Source organism: Anolis carolinensis, chromosome 2 (assembly GCF_035594765.1).
Source record: "Anolis carolinensis isolate JA03-04 chromosome 2, rAnoCar3.1.pri, whole genome shotgun sequence".
Classification (NCBI taxonomy): Eukaryota; Metazoa; Chordata; class Lepidosauria; order Squamata; family Dactyloidae; genus Anolis; species Anolis carolinensis.
Window position 1 is genome coordinate 115,326,267 of NC_085842.1, and position 16,219 is coordinate 115,342,485.

The 16,219-nt window shown below is 41.4% G+C and overlaps 1 long non-coding RNA gene across 13 annotated transcripts in view; it reads left to right on the top strand.

Annotated features, from left to right (window-relative positions):
• LOC103277882 (uncharacterized) overlaps positions 1 to 15,954 on the top strand; it is a 33,886-nt gene extending 17,932 nt beyond the window's left edge. For 4 of the 13 annotated variants that reach the window (XR_010002796.1, XR_010002797.1, XR_001729975.2 and 1 more), the window contains 4 exons: positions 1,747 to 1,833; positions 7,504 to 7,705; positions 8,037 to 8,132; positions 9,967 to 15,954. This is a non-coding gene — a long non-coding RNA (uncharacterized LOC103277882). Of the gene's footprint in view, positions 1 to 1,746; positions 1,834 to 3,891; positions 4,071 to 7,503; positions 7,706 to 8,036; positions 8,133 to 9,966 lie in introns of all 13 variants that reach the window. The other 9 variants (XR_010002790.1, XR_010002792.1, XR_010002794.1 and 6 more) reach the window with 9 other exon arrangements.
• The last annotated feature ends 265 nt before the right edge of the window (positions 15,955 to 16,219 follow it).

Genomic DNA, 16,219 nt, shown 5'->3' on the forward strand with positions numbered 1-16,219 from the left:
AGCTGGGACCCAGAGCCAGCAATCTCATTAAAGTAAGCTGCTGCTATTTCCAGCCTGTAATAGAGCTTTGCAGCTTGATTATATTCAGTGAAAGCAGGTCATTACAAACACAAGGCTTTTTTTTGCATATTATCTAAATTGAAATAATATGCTCTCCACTTTTATATGCTATATTGATAAATCTGAACTTATGAATGAAACATGTTGATTAGTTGGTTAAAAGGAATTAGTTCTGCATTATGCTTCCAAGTTTAAGGCTTGATTAGCACGAATAATTTTTCTTGATAATAAGTCATTTACAGATTATTCTTTCAAATGGAACATGCAAACATGAAAATGATCTAGAGAGACAAGTGTCATGGGATTCCCCCCTCCCTCCTGTCCCTTTCCTGTTTGAGCTTCAATTTAATATTATTTTTAGAAGCTGGTCAAATGAAGCAAACCTACACCATGCTAGATCCTCTTTCTCCTCTACAGTAATAGAAACACATTGGAAATCCATTAATAGCAATGTACTTGGAACCAAAATATGATTGAGGGCAAATGGTGAATTAATCTTTTTAGCAAAGAGCATTTGCCCATAGGATACTATTGCTGTTTGGCAATCGCTCTTCCTTGACTGTCTCTTCCTTAATTAGCAAATAATGAACCACCTTTATGGCCTGATCTTAGGACTTGCTATGCCAGTTTATGCACATTTAGTATAGGGTGTGCCTACTTCTGTATTACATGATCAACCACAATAATTGCAAGTCATTTGTGCAGATATGCCAGTACATTTAGGGATAAGAGGAATCAAAACCCAAGTGGCTTTTTCCCTGATACAATTATCCCTGTTTGAAGAACACTTTCAAATCTACATCATTCCAGGATGTATTGTGGCAAGAAACCTTTCTCCCAACTCACAATCCTGAAGTACCTCTTCAGTCATTGTGAGAAGTGCTAGGATGCCAAATCTTTCACTGTAAGAGGGGTAGATAGAGAACTGGAATAGAATGGCAGATTTAATGAAAAATCCCTTTATTACCAGTTGCATAACAACACTAGTAGCAACACACTAAATTAAAAGGTACATTCTTATCTGGTTGGAAGAGGAAAGAGTAAATTATCTATGCTGAAAGTGTTTCCTTGACCTTCTACCACTATATGAGATCATCTCAGTCTAGCGAGTACCTGAAAAATCTGATTTGGATATATTCATATATGAAATATTTCAAAGCTATAACACAGGAGATCACAGCTTAATTGTTACTGAAAGGTTTTTCAAGGCCTCTGTTGAAGAATGAATGTGTATAAGATAACATTAATTTAATTCAACTGACAAATCTCAAGGATTTAAATGTGTACTACATCTTGTTTGTGTTTGAAATATGTAAAATTGTTATTCTGTGCATTTCCCCCTTTTTATTAGTTAAATTAAAATAAAGAGGGGTCAAAGGCAGAATGCTTTCCCCCATTTTCACATCATGGAGCCCTTCCTCACAGCCATATAACCCAGAATATCAAAGCAGAAAATCCCACAATAACTGCTTTGAACTGGATTATCTGAATCCACTTTGCCATATATTCCCGTTCAAAGCAGAAAATGTGGGATTTTATTCAGCTGTGTGGAAGAGGCCATGGTCCTTATATAGATTTAAGCTGTGTAAGAAAGATTTTAATGGCACTCTGCATATTTAACATACAGTTAGCTTTCATCATTTGTGGGTTTGACTTTTGTGGATTTGATTAAAATGTTCTCTCTAGGTCCTGTAAGGTAAATTTCCACTTGAAGTTGACCCACTTGAAGTCATGCTGGAGGACCTAAAATTGCCTAGAGAGAGGTTTTCTCAGGTAAAATACCAGTATTAGCATTTTGTGGTTTTTCACTTTCATGGGGGCCCTGTGCCCCTAATCCCAGCAAATATGGATAGCAAATCATAGCGTGTAGTTTAGTCTCAAATAATAATTGCCATTTTCTTAGCACCATGGTCAGTTTTCAGTGGATGCACAATTTTTTTCTGGTGATTATTTTATATACACTGTTCCAGTACAAACTATTGTCCTTGCATGTGAAAGAACTAAAACGAACAAGTAAGAAAATCCTTGCTCAAATCTCAGAAGATTAGGTTTTATAGCTCTCCACCATCAGAGTGTTCTGATTCTAGATCAGTGATGGCGACTATGACACCTGTGTCAGCACTGACACGCCTAGCCATTTTTGCTGACATGCGGCCGCATGCCAAGAAGAACATTTCATCCTTGGCTCCTGCCTGGCCAGGTGCAGTAGCCAAGGATGAAATATTTGCTGTAGTGTGGCGGCCGCTGCTAGTGCAGCAAAAGGGGCTTCACCAGGCCAGGCTGCTGCCTCAGTTCGGGGGGAGTGGCCAAATCCTTGGATGAGGGAGCAGAAAAGGAGAGGGAGCGTTGTCCAGGCATGGCGAGGGAAGGGAAGGCGAGCTGAGGAAAGGGAGAGAGAGCCGCCACCAGCCTCCCAGGCTGGCCTGGGCACAAAGAGAAGCTGCTGCTGTGGTTCTGAGGAGGGTTTTTGTTCAGTCACATCAAGCAGCGCATGCAGTGCAGCCCACGGAGGGCACCAGGTAAGCTTAGCCTGGGCTTGAGGGGAGCACCCACTTGCCTGATGCCAGTGAGAGGTGGCTTTGGTGCGCCAGTTGAGCTCCCTCATCCAAGTACGGCTTGCTCCAAATCCCTAGGGCAGTGGAGAGGATAGCGCCATGCGCAGGGACACCATCCCAACTGGGGCCCTCAGGGACCCAGCCGGGGTGGGGGAGGAAAAAGGCCTGCTGCTCGGCCGGTGCGGGCCCTTGGAGCCAGGCCCTCCTTTGTGGTGGTGGGCCTGGGAGGGCCTTGCTCCGAGGGCCTGCACCAGCCGAGCAGCGGGCCTCCTTCCTCCCCCGCCCCGGCTTGATCCTTGAGGGCCCCAGTTGGGATGGCATCCCTGTGCACAGTGCTATCCCTGCCACTGCCCCAGGGATTTGGAGCAAGCCGTATTTGGATGAGGGAGCTCAACTGGCTCACCAAAGCCACCTTTGGCTGGCATCAGGCAAGTGGGTGCTCCCCTCAAGCCCAGGCCAAGCTTACCTGGTGCCTTCCATGGCCTGCATTGCCTGCGCTGCTTGATGTGACTGAAAAAAACCCTCCTCAGAGCCACAGCAGTGGCTTCTCTTTGTGCCGGCCCAGCTTCGGAAGCCGGTGGCAGCTCTCACTCCCTTTCCTCATCTCCCCTTCCCTCCCCTCGCTATGCCTGGACGATGCTCCCCCTCCTTTTCCGCTCCCTCATTTCAGGCTTTGGCCACTCACCCCGAACTGAGGCAAGAGCCCAGCCTGGTGGAGTCCCTTTTGCTGCACTAGCAGCGACCGTCATATTCTGTGATGTGACAGGAAGGAGCAGCTTCGAGCAATACAGTACATTAAAAGAGGTAGGAAGGGAGAGAGAGAAGGAGGGAGGGATGCTATATTTATTAAAATAAATATAGTGTCCCTACTTCGCAGATTTCCACTTATCGCGGGTGGCCCTGAAACGTAACCCCCCACGATAATTGAGGGAACACTGTATTAAATATAATTACGATTATACATTTTTGTTATTTTAACTATAAATATCGTGAAATTATGAGGGTTTTCTCGAAGTGACACACCACACAAGTTATGCTTGGTTTTTTGGTGAATTTTGGCACACCAAACTCAAAAGGTTGCCCATCACTGTTCTATATAGTTCTGCTTGCAACATTGCACAAACATTAAAATTCAGCAATAAACCCTACAATTTGACGATTCTTCATTTATTTATTTTTAGTAACTTACATTGAGAAATATAGAAACTGACTTACATCAGGTCATACCACTGATCCATCTGATCTAATGTTGTTTGTTTACACTGACTGGCAACAGGTGTTTGGAGGTTTTGGCTGTTTCTAGATGGAATGGACTACCTCACAAGGTGGTAGACTCCTTTGCTGGAAGTCTTCCAACAGAAGCTGGATGGCCATGTCTCAGGAGTGATTCAGACTGTGCATTCCAATATGGCAGGTGTTGGAACAGAGGACCCAAGCCATATAGTAAAGCCATATGTTAGTAAAATAATGAACTACATTAGGCTCTTCATATTCATAAATTCTGCCATCAATGACATGAAAATATTTTTTAATTCTAAAAAGCAGTGCTTCATTTTATCATTTTTATAAGGGACACCATTTTACCATGCCATTGTATATAATGGGACTTGAGCATCTATGGAGTTCATTATCCATTTGCAGGGGGAGTCCTGCAACTAACCGCTCTGAGTCCCTCGGGGAGAAAGGGTGGTCTAGAAATAAATTATTATTATTATTATTATTAGTATTATTATTATTGCTATTACTTCCAGCAGATACCAAAGGCCCACTATACAACACAACCATTAAAGAGTTAAAAAAGAATGGCCCACTTTTCAGCATAACTTTCAGTTATATCTAGAGATATCAGGGACTGAACCTTAGACCTTCTCTTTGCAAAACATGTGTTTTTCTACTGAACTTTGGTCCCCCCATGGTCCTTCCATATACAGTAGAGTCTCACTTATCCAACTTTGCTTATCCAACATTCTGTATTATCCAACGCAATCTGCCTTTTAGTAGTCAGTATTTTGTAGTCAATATTTTCAATACATTGCAATGTTTTGGTGCTAAATTCGTAAATACAGTAATTACTACATAACGTTACCATGTATTGAACTGCTTTTTCTGTTAATTTGCTGTAAAACATTATGTTTTGGTGCTTAATTTGTAAAATCATAACGTAATTTGATGTTTAATAGGCATTTCCTTAATCCCTCCTTATTATCCAACATTTTCGCTTATCCAACATTCTGCCAGCCCGTTTATGTTGGATAAGTGAGACTCTACTGTACCAGTATATCTTGCTTTTCTTCTGGGGGGGAAATCAAGAAACACAAATATAGACATACACACATATGTATGTGTGTGTGTGTGTTATTCTTGTCATCCCCACCCAACCCCATATGTTACTCTTGCAACCAACCTAGCTTACATTAAAATAAAGCTACTCCCATCTCTTGATTATCCTGCCTACTAGGTTCTATTTTTAACGTGAGAAAATCTTTAAGCAGATGGAGATTGTGAATTCAAAGGAGTCCATGTGTCTTGGGAAGACATCAGAAGGCTATTGTCTTATGTTCAATGAGTACAAGAAACCAACCATTTTAAAGTCCAAATAGTATACAGGTCAGATGTGAGTGAGGAAAGGCTGCTTCTGAAATCACCAGACAAGCTGTACTTGAAAAGCAACATTATTTGTTACAAAAACAGCACAGTTGCCAGAGGCTAAAAACTGGTTTAGACCCTGTTTTATTAGTGAACTAAACAATAGATATTTATAATTCCTATCATGTCCTTCCCACATCTCCCACTCCATCTTGGCAATTACCCAGATGCAAAATGTAATGATACACTTCTTGCCTTGTAGAGGGGAAAAAAGAATGCTTATGTGCATATGTAAATACGATGCAAATAGAGGGCTTGCTGTGCTACATATTTTAAAGCCACAGAATGCCAAATGACATGCTAAGCACATGTAATTTGGATGCTTGAATTTTTCACATAATTTGAATGCTTTTTCCACATAGCATAGTAGCCACGACCCTGGGCATCTTTCCATATACTCATGAAGTACATTATATATGAAGTAGTTCTCAGATATATTCTGAGCACTGAATTCAGAAAGGTCGCTATTTTAGATAAGAATTCAACTTGAGTGCTAATTCTACAAATATTAACAAAAGATGTACTTAAATAGCAACAACTAATTGTTAGGATCTCTTGAATATATTTGCTGGCTCTGCTAGCTTTTTAGAACTTACCAGCTTTCAGACTTCTCCACAAGATATTGCAATAAGGTCTATATTCAAAATCTCTAGTGGAGCAGAATACATTAGACAGATGATCCACTTGTCTCTGCATTGGTTCAAATACATAAGCAAATGTTCTTTATATTTGGTTTACAGAAAAACATACAAAAAAGAGAGAAAACACCAGGCAAGTTTTGTTTGGTGACTGTCATGAGGCATCAGAGAGTGTCACACAAGAGAGCCTTTTTGAATGTTCCTTCTAGATTTATCAGATATCTGAGCTCAGTACTGAATACTTTATAGAGAGGCCCTTTAGTCAGGTTACCAGGGTGTATGAACTCTTCAGATTGAGTTCTACAGAACAGCAGATCTAGTTTGACGGGGAAATCAGAAAGATAGAAGAACAGGAAGGTAGAGAGAGAAAACCTGAGGGAAAGGTGCCAGATTTTATTTACTTTTAGAAATACATACAGAGAGAGAGAGAGAACGAATGTATAATGGAAGGGTAAAGATTATTTTAATTACGTTGGCTCTAGCCTGGCAATTAAATTTATGTCTTATTAGTAAAAATACCACCAGTTATTTCATTTCTCCTCACCCTTTTCATGTTTTGTGCTTGTGCGGAAAGAAAAGAGCTTCTTCAGTTTGGGGGGGGGGGGACTATTTTTCACCCTTCCATCAATTGAAAAGAAATGAGTGAGATTTAAAAAGGATACAGAAACAAAATTATTTAGCTATAAACTATATAGCTAAACTAATATAAACTATAAACTTAGCTTTCACCTTTAACAAAACCAGATCACCACTCCTATAAAAATACTAGAGCAATACTTAGAAATAGTTTAGAGACAAGCCAGCATAGTTCTTTAAAAAAAAAAAAAACAACCTTTTTCACCTTGACTGATTCTTCTGTTGCCTTTGTGTCTCCTTGACATTACACCCCACCCAGCTCTCTTCCTCTCATCTTCCCACTCTTCCTTCTTGGGGTCTAGCTTATGGGGGATTCCCTCTGGGTCTCTCTTTCTCCACTCCCCTTTCTCTTGCCTCACTCACCCTTTACCACTATGTCAAATATTCTGCCCAGACAGCATGTCTTTTCCATACACACCTCTGCACAATAAGGGAGTGGAGTGCACCATGAGCCTCCTCTTCCTATTCCTCGATCCCTCTTCCTGGCCACTCACCACCAACATGCAGTAAAAAACGAACAGGGAAAGCAGTGTAGAGACCGAACAGCATAGCAAAGGAAAACCCTATTCTCCATATCCCCCCCCCCCCCCCCAAGATGTTGTCGAAGGTAAACCTCTGAGGATGCCTGCCATAGATGTGGGTGAAACGTCAGGAGAAAATGCATCTGGAACATACAGCCCGGAGCACACACAACAACCTTCTCTCCCAAGATGTTTTCAAAATTCTGCAGTTTCATTAGTTCAATGGAACTACACATTTAGGCTTCATTCCCCCTCCTAAGAAGTATAATTCAGCAGGATTCATGTTAATGCAGTGGATCTAATTGTTGGTTACATGTTGCTCAACCACCTCCCATTACACAAACGCAGTCCACATATTCCTCTGACCCTTTATTTTATGTTGCATAAGAAGCCCTGCATGCATTGGTGGCTTTACTTTTTGCCAAATTATATTCTATATCCACATAGGAATCCAAGAAAACAGAGAAAAGACGAGGAATGATGTTGGATCTGTTAACGAATCACCTCTTCGTTTCAACCTGTGATTTATAGTCAGCATTGGAGCCCAGTTATACATCCAACCACCCACAGACATTAATCTGGTCAGTCGTCAAGACAAAGGTTTTTTTCAGTAGTAGCAACCAGAATTGGGAATCTTTTCCCAAGTCAGGTGGGGATGCTTATTTCATTATTTTTCTTTACAAACTCTTTGTTTCTCTTTGTTTAATGTTCTTTACTGTTCTATTCTATCACATTTTAATCTCAGTGTCACTTTTACATTTCATTGCATGGTGAAGGTAGTGTGTTGTTCCTGTTTTGCTGTTCCCATTTTGGTAAAGTTTTAATGGTTTAATTGTACAGTATGGTACTCACAAGTTCGGGTTGGGTAATTGTATGTGTGTGTGTGAATACACACACACACACACACATACACATATAGGCAGGCGGGTGGGTGAGGGTATGTAGGTGTTGTTTCCCTTTTTGTCTTTGTAAACACTCAGAACTAGAAGCTGGTAGCAGTACTGAAGAGAGAGATAAGATGGCACCAATAGTTTCCCGAAGCTGCATCCAGATGGTTGAGCTACTTCACCACATTGGTACATTTTCCATTGCCTTTTCCCTTGTAGCCATGATGTATCTGAAGGAAAATGTATTTATTAACCACTGAGTGTTCAATATGAGATGACTGGCAGGAGCAGTCTCCTTAATAGCATCAAAAACACACTCTGACAAGCTGGCTTCTTAATTTGTTCTTGTTGTTGCTCTTTCTGTTAGTTCTGCTTTTGTTACTACTGATTCTGCTTGTGTTGATTCCATGATGATCTACTATTATAATCAAGGCAGATGTGATAATAGTCAACCAGAAATTGATGCATCATACCCAGGAGGGAGCTTGGGGGTTGGGGAGAGGAGGATATCATGAAGTTTCACAATACACCTCACTGATGCATGTGTGCTAAAGATTCAGAGACATGTTGAATAATAGAGCATAATCAGTCAGATTTAAAATGTTGGTTTTGTAACTCAGTGAGAAAATGACAATTATGAGAGAGTCTGTTCAACTCATTTGCATCTCAGAACAAGGAGACTTGCGGAATTAGGAGTGGCATACATGATCACTTCACACAACACAACTTCAGCAGAGGAAGGTGCCACCCCAAAAGCAGCCCTTTCCTAATAAAATACTAACAGGCTATTGGTGGCCCTCTTGGGGTTCATAATTTATTTTTCTTGCTTATGTGGGGCTGTAATATCAAACATATTGGTTTTGAAAAACAAATTATGTATTCAAATAATCATATTTGCACAAAAACACCCATTTTGCTCTTCTTCAGTTTTATATTCACACAGTTGCCAGTGTATGCAAACAACAACACTCATCTGTAATGAATGCCATATGCAATTATCTGCAGCAGCACCTCCTCTAATGCCAGACGTGGCTCTTTTAGCAGAGCTCTACATTTCCAGTTTTGCATTCATTATGGCATACATCTGTGCATATCAAACTCCCCCCCCCCTTTTAAAATCTTACTGGTACTATGTATACTGTCTATCTGTAAATTATTAAAATGTGGATATGTATCTGCTGCAGTACTGCACAAAGCAAAAAAAAAAAAAGGGGGGGGGGACAATAGGATCTTGTCCAATTCATGTAGAAGGAAGAGAGCTCAAGAAAGCAAAGCTGGCAAGGATTCATATCTGCCAAGGTCTACCATAGAAGAAGATGACACAGAGCAGTGGTTCCCAACCTTTGGTCCCCCAGGTGTTCTGGACTTTAGCTCCCAGAATTCCTAATAGTGGTAAGCTGGTTGGGATTTCTGGGAGTTAAAGTCCAAAACAACTGGGGAACACTGACATAGAGCAGCAACACATCCAATTATAGGTCTTACTATAGATCCCACATAGAAATTTCCCATTGGGGAACATTTGGCCCTCCAAATGTTTTGATCTTCTCCCAAAAACCTAAACTAGCAAGGCCAATGGTAAGGAACTATGGACATTTTAGTCCCAACACATCGGAAGCCCAAAACATCCTTACCCCTGTTGTATGCTGCTCCTGAGCCCCATCTACACTGCCATAGAATGCATTTTGAAACTGCATTACATAGTCAGTATAGACTTATGTAATGCAGTTCAATGCAGTTAAACCGCATTACTTAAGTCTACACTGACCATATAATTGAGATTCAAACTGTCCCCAATGTAGATAGAGCCTGAGTCCCTTAAAGAGAAAAACAAAAACTTTGTAATCATCTGAATCAAGCAGATTCATGGTGTGCTAAAATAAGAGCTTGGAGAAGTTATGTGTTTTGGATTAGTATTGTTTTCAAACTTTGGGTATTTTTGATCAAATCCTTTGTCAGCTGCAAACGTAAAGCACATTATCATGGGATGGCCACTTCAAACACTTTATCCCTCTGTTTCTTCCAGGTTTGCAGACACCATAGGTTGGTATGACGACTTTACTGGAGTAAAGATGATTATCATGCATTACCTTTAAACCATACTCAGGCACTCAGTTTGAACCACAATTTCTAATTATGGTGTGGAGGTGAACTGTGTTTCCTAGAAACTGGAAAGGCAAAGAAAAAAAAAATCATCACCAAGTGTGAGGCAAAGATGGCAAAGAGGGAGTGCAAGAAGTTAAGAGTACGTTCCTGACATGCTTGCTTCTGTCATCTGAACACAGCCTCTCAGGCTAACCTTCTTAACACAGTGGAGTGTCTGACAAAAACATATTGATGGTCAGAATGGACAAAACAAGAGCTGAAGGGGGAAAGCTTCAACAAACAGCAAGGAAATATCAAGAGGCTGTGAATGTTTGCAACAAAGAACCAATGAGATACCATACCCAGGAATCAGCATGAGGACAAACTGGAATGATGACTGAGTAAGTGACACCAAAATCCAATAGCTGAGAGAGGAGCAGAGAGGCCAGAAACAGAACAACTGTGTTGAAAAGATATGGCAGGAAAGAGGGGGTTATCAGGGTTCCAGGAACATCAATAAGGCATGCAGCTCAAGATAAGCATAAGTTGAGGGAGAAAATGAATGTGGTTATAGATTGCAATGAATGAAAGAACTAAGGAGGTGGTGAAAGGAGCTCAGAAATTGATGTGAAAAAAAGAGTATACCAACATACACTGATCATGGCTCAGCTCCACCTGGCTTTATACTCAGAAACAAGTTCTGTTGAATTCAGTGGCATTTAGCTCCCAAGTGAATGACTATAGGATTGCAGCTAAAACAGTAGGGCTGGCCCAGAAGAGAGAAAGTACTGTGAATCCTAAAAATACTGAAGAGAGAGGAATGATCAATTAATGATGAATCCAGTACTTTTAACTGAGAGAGCCAGCACAGTGTTGTGTTTTGAGTGTTGGACTAAATTCTGTAGACCAGGGTTCTATTACTAATTTGATCTCTTTTTTCGATAGAGTTATAAGCTGGGTAGATGCAGGGAACGCCGTGGATGTAGCCTATCTGGATTTCAGTAAAGCTTTCGACCAGGTCTCCCATGACCTTCTGGCAAACAAGCTAGTCAAATGTGGGCTAGGCAAAGCTACGGTTAGGTGGATCTGTAATTGGTTAGGCGAACGAACTCAAAGGGTGCTCACCAATGCTTCCTCTTCATCCTGGAAATAAGTGATGAGTGGAGTGCCACAGGGTTATGTCCTGGGCCCGGTTCTGTTCAACATCTTTATTAATGACTTAGATGACGTGCTAGAAGGTATTATCAAGTTTGCAGACAATACCAAATTGGGAGGAATATCTAATACTCCAGAAGACAGGAGCAGAATTCAAAACCATCTTAACAGATTAAGAGAGAGATGGGCTGAAACTAACAAAATGAAGTTCAACAGGGACAAATGTAAGATGCTCCACTTAGGCAGAAAAAGAAAAATGAAATGTAAAGATACAGAATGGGGGATGCCTGGCTCGACAGCAGTATGTGTGAAAAAGATCTTGGAGTCCTCATGGACAAGAAGTTAAACATGAGCCAACATTGTGATGAGGTGGCAAAAAAAAAAAAGGCAATGGGATTTTGGCCTGCATCAATAGGAGTCTAGTGTCTAGATCCAGAGAAGTTGTGCTACCCCTCTATTCTGCCTTGGTCAGACCACACCTGGAATACTGTGTCCAATTCTGGGCATTGCATTTGAAGGGAGATGTTGACAAGCTGGAAAGCGTCCGGAGGAGGGCAACTAAAATGATCAATGATCTGGAGAACAAGCCCTATGAGGAGCGGCTTACAGAGCTGGGCATGTTTAGCCTGCAGAAGAGAAGGCTAAGAGGAGACATGATAAGGGCCATGTATAAATATGTGAGAGGAAGTCATAGGGAGGAGGGAGCAAGCTTGTTTTCTGCTGCCCTGGAGATTAGGATGCAGAACAATGGCTTTAAACTGCAGGAAAGGAGATTTCACCTGAACATTAGGAAGAACTTCCTCACTGTGAGGGCTGTTCAGCAGTGGAACTCTCTGCCCCAGAGTATGGTGAAGGCTCCTTCTTTGGAGGGCTTTTAAGCAGAGACTGGATAGCCATCTATCAGGGGTGCTTTGAATGCGATTTTCCTGCTTCTTGGCAGGGAGTTGGACTGCATTGAGCTAAATTGTTAAGGAGCCCTCAATGGCGCAGCGGATTAAACCGCTGAGCTGTTGAACTTGCTGACCGAAAGGTCAGCAATTCGAATCCAGAGAGTGGGATGAGCCCCTACTGTTAGTCCCAGCTTCTGCCAACCTAGCAGTTCAAAAACATGTAAAGGTGAGTTGATCAATACCACTCTGGCGGGAAGGTAATGATGCTCCATGCAGTCATGCTGGCCTCACGTCGAGTCTGACTCTGAGAGTTAGTACTCATCTCCATTTCTAAGCCAATGGGATTTTGGCCTGCATCAATAGGAGTATAGTGTCTAGATCCAGAGAAGTCGTGCTACCCCTCTATTCCGCCTTGGTCAGGCCACACCTGGAATACTGTGTTTTTCAGCTTATAAATGGAGATGAGCACTAATTTTCAAGAGTCAGACATGACTAGACTTAATGTCAGGGGAAAACGTTTACCTTTACCTAAAGTATTGTTACTTACAAATCTCTGAAAGCATCTGTCATGTGATAGGTGCTAGCCATGTTTGTATTTGCTTGTTGCTAGTAGTAAAAAGACAAGTGAAAGCTTTCTGGGGCTGCTACTTTGTGATTGCTCATGAGCTTCTGAATGCCATGTGCTTCTGTGACCCATGTAGCAATGGCAACCCTTGTATTTATCTCCAGTTATATAAGTGGTGCAGTGGACTGAAGAGAAACCATTTCTCCTTACTATTTTAACAGCAAACAAGATCTTTCAGTACACACATTCTTCCTCTGGTATGACTCCAGTGTGAGGCCTTTGTAACTTGGGCTGGGGCTCGCCTCAATAGCTGAGAGGAGACTTCTTCAGCTTTTATCTGGATGTTTTCAGACACAGAGGAATTTTCCAAGACAAGAAGCTCACCTACTAAGTAACTCATCTGCTATATACCATAACTGATTTGTAAAGCATTCTCACAAGGCTCCTCAGTGAAGGCTATGAGATGCCCCAGAGCTTGGGAAAGCACCTTTTTTTGGACTACAGCTCCCAAAGCTCTTCAACCAGCATGGTCATTGGCTGGAATATTGTGGGAGCTGGAGTCCCAAAAGAAGACCTTTGCTGGTGTATCAGATAAACCTTTCTTTTATTTTTTTAAAAACAGGCTCGCATCAGTCAGAGAGGATAATGGGAGCCCCCAGTGGCACAATGAGTGAAACCCTTGGGCCCCTTGTGCTGGCAGGACTGCTGACCAAAAAGTTAGCAGTTAGCATCCAAGGAACGGGGTGAGCTCCCATCTGTCAGTTCCAGCTTCCTATGCAGGGGCATGAGAGAAGCCTCCCACAGGATGGTAAAACATCCGGACATCCTCCGGGCAACGTCCTTGCAGACAGCCAGTTCTCTCATACCAGAAGTGACTTGTAGTTTCTCAAGTCGCTCCTGACATGAAAAAAATGGGAGATTAAATTCACTTCCTCTAGAATGTGCAGTTTGGATCAGAAGCATCCATGTTGCCGTCCTTGCTGCCTCCAAATTTAGCTCTCTTGCGCTCCTTCATAAACCCCTGGGGAAATCTCTTTGCAGATGTGCTGCCCATACTCTGGCTTCACTCCTCTTCTTTGGTTCTGTTTTGCTCAGAGGCAAGGATGGCACCCTGGAAGACACAGATGAAGGAGGCTATTATGTCACAACTATTAAGCTTGGTGTCTTTCTGGGAGCGAGAAATTGTAATTCACAGTTAGAATTTCTTTTCCTCTTCCCGTTGCATTGCTTTCCACACTTCTGGACAAGGAAGGAAGGAAGAATGCCACTGTTGCATATAAACCTCTAATTCTCATCTTGTAAATGGGTGAGAAATGGACATGCGGGGATGCTTTACAACTTCTCAAGGGACAAGATTTGATCCTGGAGCATTCAGTTGCTGATCCGTCATCTGTGATTAAAAGCCAAGAAACACCCCTTTGCTGAAACAAATATACGTTGTACCACTTCACCTACCCACATTTAAACCCTAGAATATGTATATTTCCTCAGTAAATCCAAAAACAGGCATAAAGCCACATTTGCCTCCTGCATCTCTCTCTGTCATATGCCTGTTGTATTATCAGCTGATGCCTCTGCATTGATGAATCTGCTGAGCTGTAAAAAAAAAAAAAAAGAATGGGGGAGGGCGGAGAGAAATGTGCTGAGTAAGAGGAGTAAATAAAAGAAATCAAAATCCTCCATTGTCCATTGCTGACAGCAGTAAGGTTCGTGATTAATAATTGAACTGCTTTTCCAGGAAAGTAAAGGAGGTGCTAGAGTCCAAGCCACAACAACAAACGGACATAGTCCTGTTCCAGGAAAGGCTGTGTTCTTCCATGAGGCTTTATGGAGCCATTACATTGTGCTGCAGGCGTTCTGAACTAGAAGAAGGCTGTGATTCTGCTGCATCTAATACTGAGCAAACTGCCTGCGCATTGTCACACTTGAACGCTGATGCAGTCTAAATCCAGCAGCCAATATTAAAAGAGACACAGCCTTGCATAGTCATGCGGCCAAGACAGTGGAAGATTTATTGAATATTTGACACAAAGTTGTACACTGTGTGTATCGCTTTTCTAAGACTGCTGTTGTGTACCTTCAAGTCATTTCTGGCTAATTGCATTCCTATGGCAAAGTTATCATGGAGTTTTCTTGGCAGAATTTATTCAAAGTTTGGCCTTGCCTTCCTTTGACACCGAGAGAGTTTGACTTGCCCAAGGTCACCCAGGAGGTTTCCATGACCAAGCAGTACATCTACATTGTAGAATGAATGCAGTTTGACAGCACTTCAACTACAATGGCTCAGTGCTATGGAATTAATGGAGGTGTAGTACTTGTATAGAAGACTGCTAAGGAATATCAAGTGCTGCAGGCTGTACTTCAAAAGACGCAATGACAAAACCACCTCTGAGTTTTCCTTGCCTAAAAAACCATATGAAATTCATGTGGTTGCCAAGAAGCCTCATATACACACACTACAAATTGCTCGGAGGTCAAATGAGAAATTGCAGCAAAATATCCCTAGTTTTAAAAATTGATTCTTCTCCAAACACATACAAAAGCAAAGAGATACAGTGGTGGAGGTAGAGCTTGAAAGCAATGAGCTATAAGTAACTAGTTTCCCCCTGTTTTGTTACAAGTAATGAGTTACTTGGGGAAATGTGGAAATAACAAAGTCACATCTCAAAAGTAACATAATAGATGAGAGATGTTAATTACTTAATGTAATGAATGATGTTTCTAGTTATTTGCTCAGGCCATTTTCAAAGGAATGTTGACAGACTTCCAGTTTGATGCTATTCTCTTATCAGCCCTGAGGGTTATTTCCAACTTTAAAAGTAACAAAAAGTATTAGACAAGGAGTGAGCAGTGTAACTAACAATTTTCCACAAGCAGTGCTAACAGGGTACTCTTCTACCAATGAAATGTGAGTAATGGAAATGAATTACTTTTAAATGGCTACTTTCTGAGCCGTGGATGTAAGTGAGGAGAGCACAACCGTTGTCTTTGTTATCTGTTCCTTCATCTCTTCATCCAACTCATTCTTCTGCCAGCCACATACCCTTCCAGTATCAGAGCTCAGGTCAGTTCCAAGACAACTGCAGGAGGGCAAAGGGAAAACATCAGGAAGGAAACTGAGAGAATGTAGCATTTCTCATCCACAGAGTCCCTTTCACTGTGAAAAATGGATCCATGTCCTCATTGTCCATATTTGAACACATCATATCTGTTTGGCCTTTAACAACATACTACTGAACATGCCAGTGAAAGACTGTAATAATGTTAATAATGTTAACCAAGTCTGGCTATTAAAGTAAAGGCTATGTTTTCTTGCTTAGCTGCATGCAGTATTTCAGGGGATATTTATAGTTCGACCTGTGGGGAATGATGAAAACAGGGAATCGTCTTTGCAACAATGGATTCACTACTCCAGAATTCATACAACAGTTATTAGCAGTCTGAAACTGAAGACAGAAATGGATGTGACTCAGTATCACCAGGGAGGAGGGGTAACAAAATAAAAGCATGTTCTCTCCGTAAGAATTCTGCCACCAATGATTTTTTTAAATTTTTATTTATTTTATTTACATCATTTATATTCC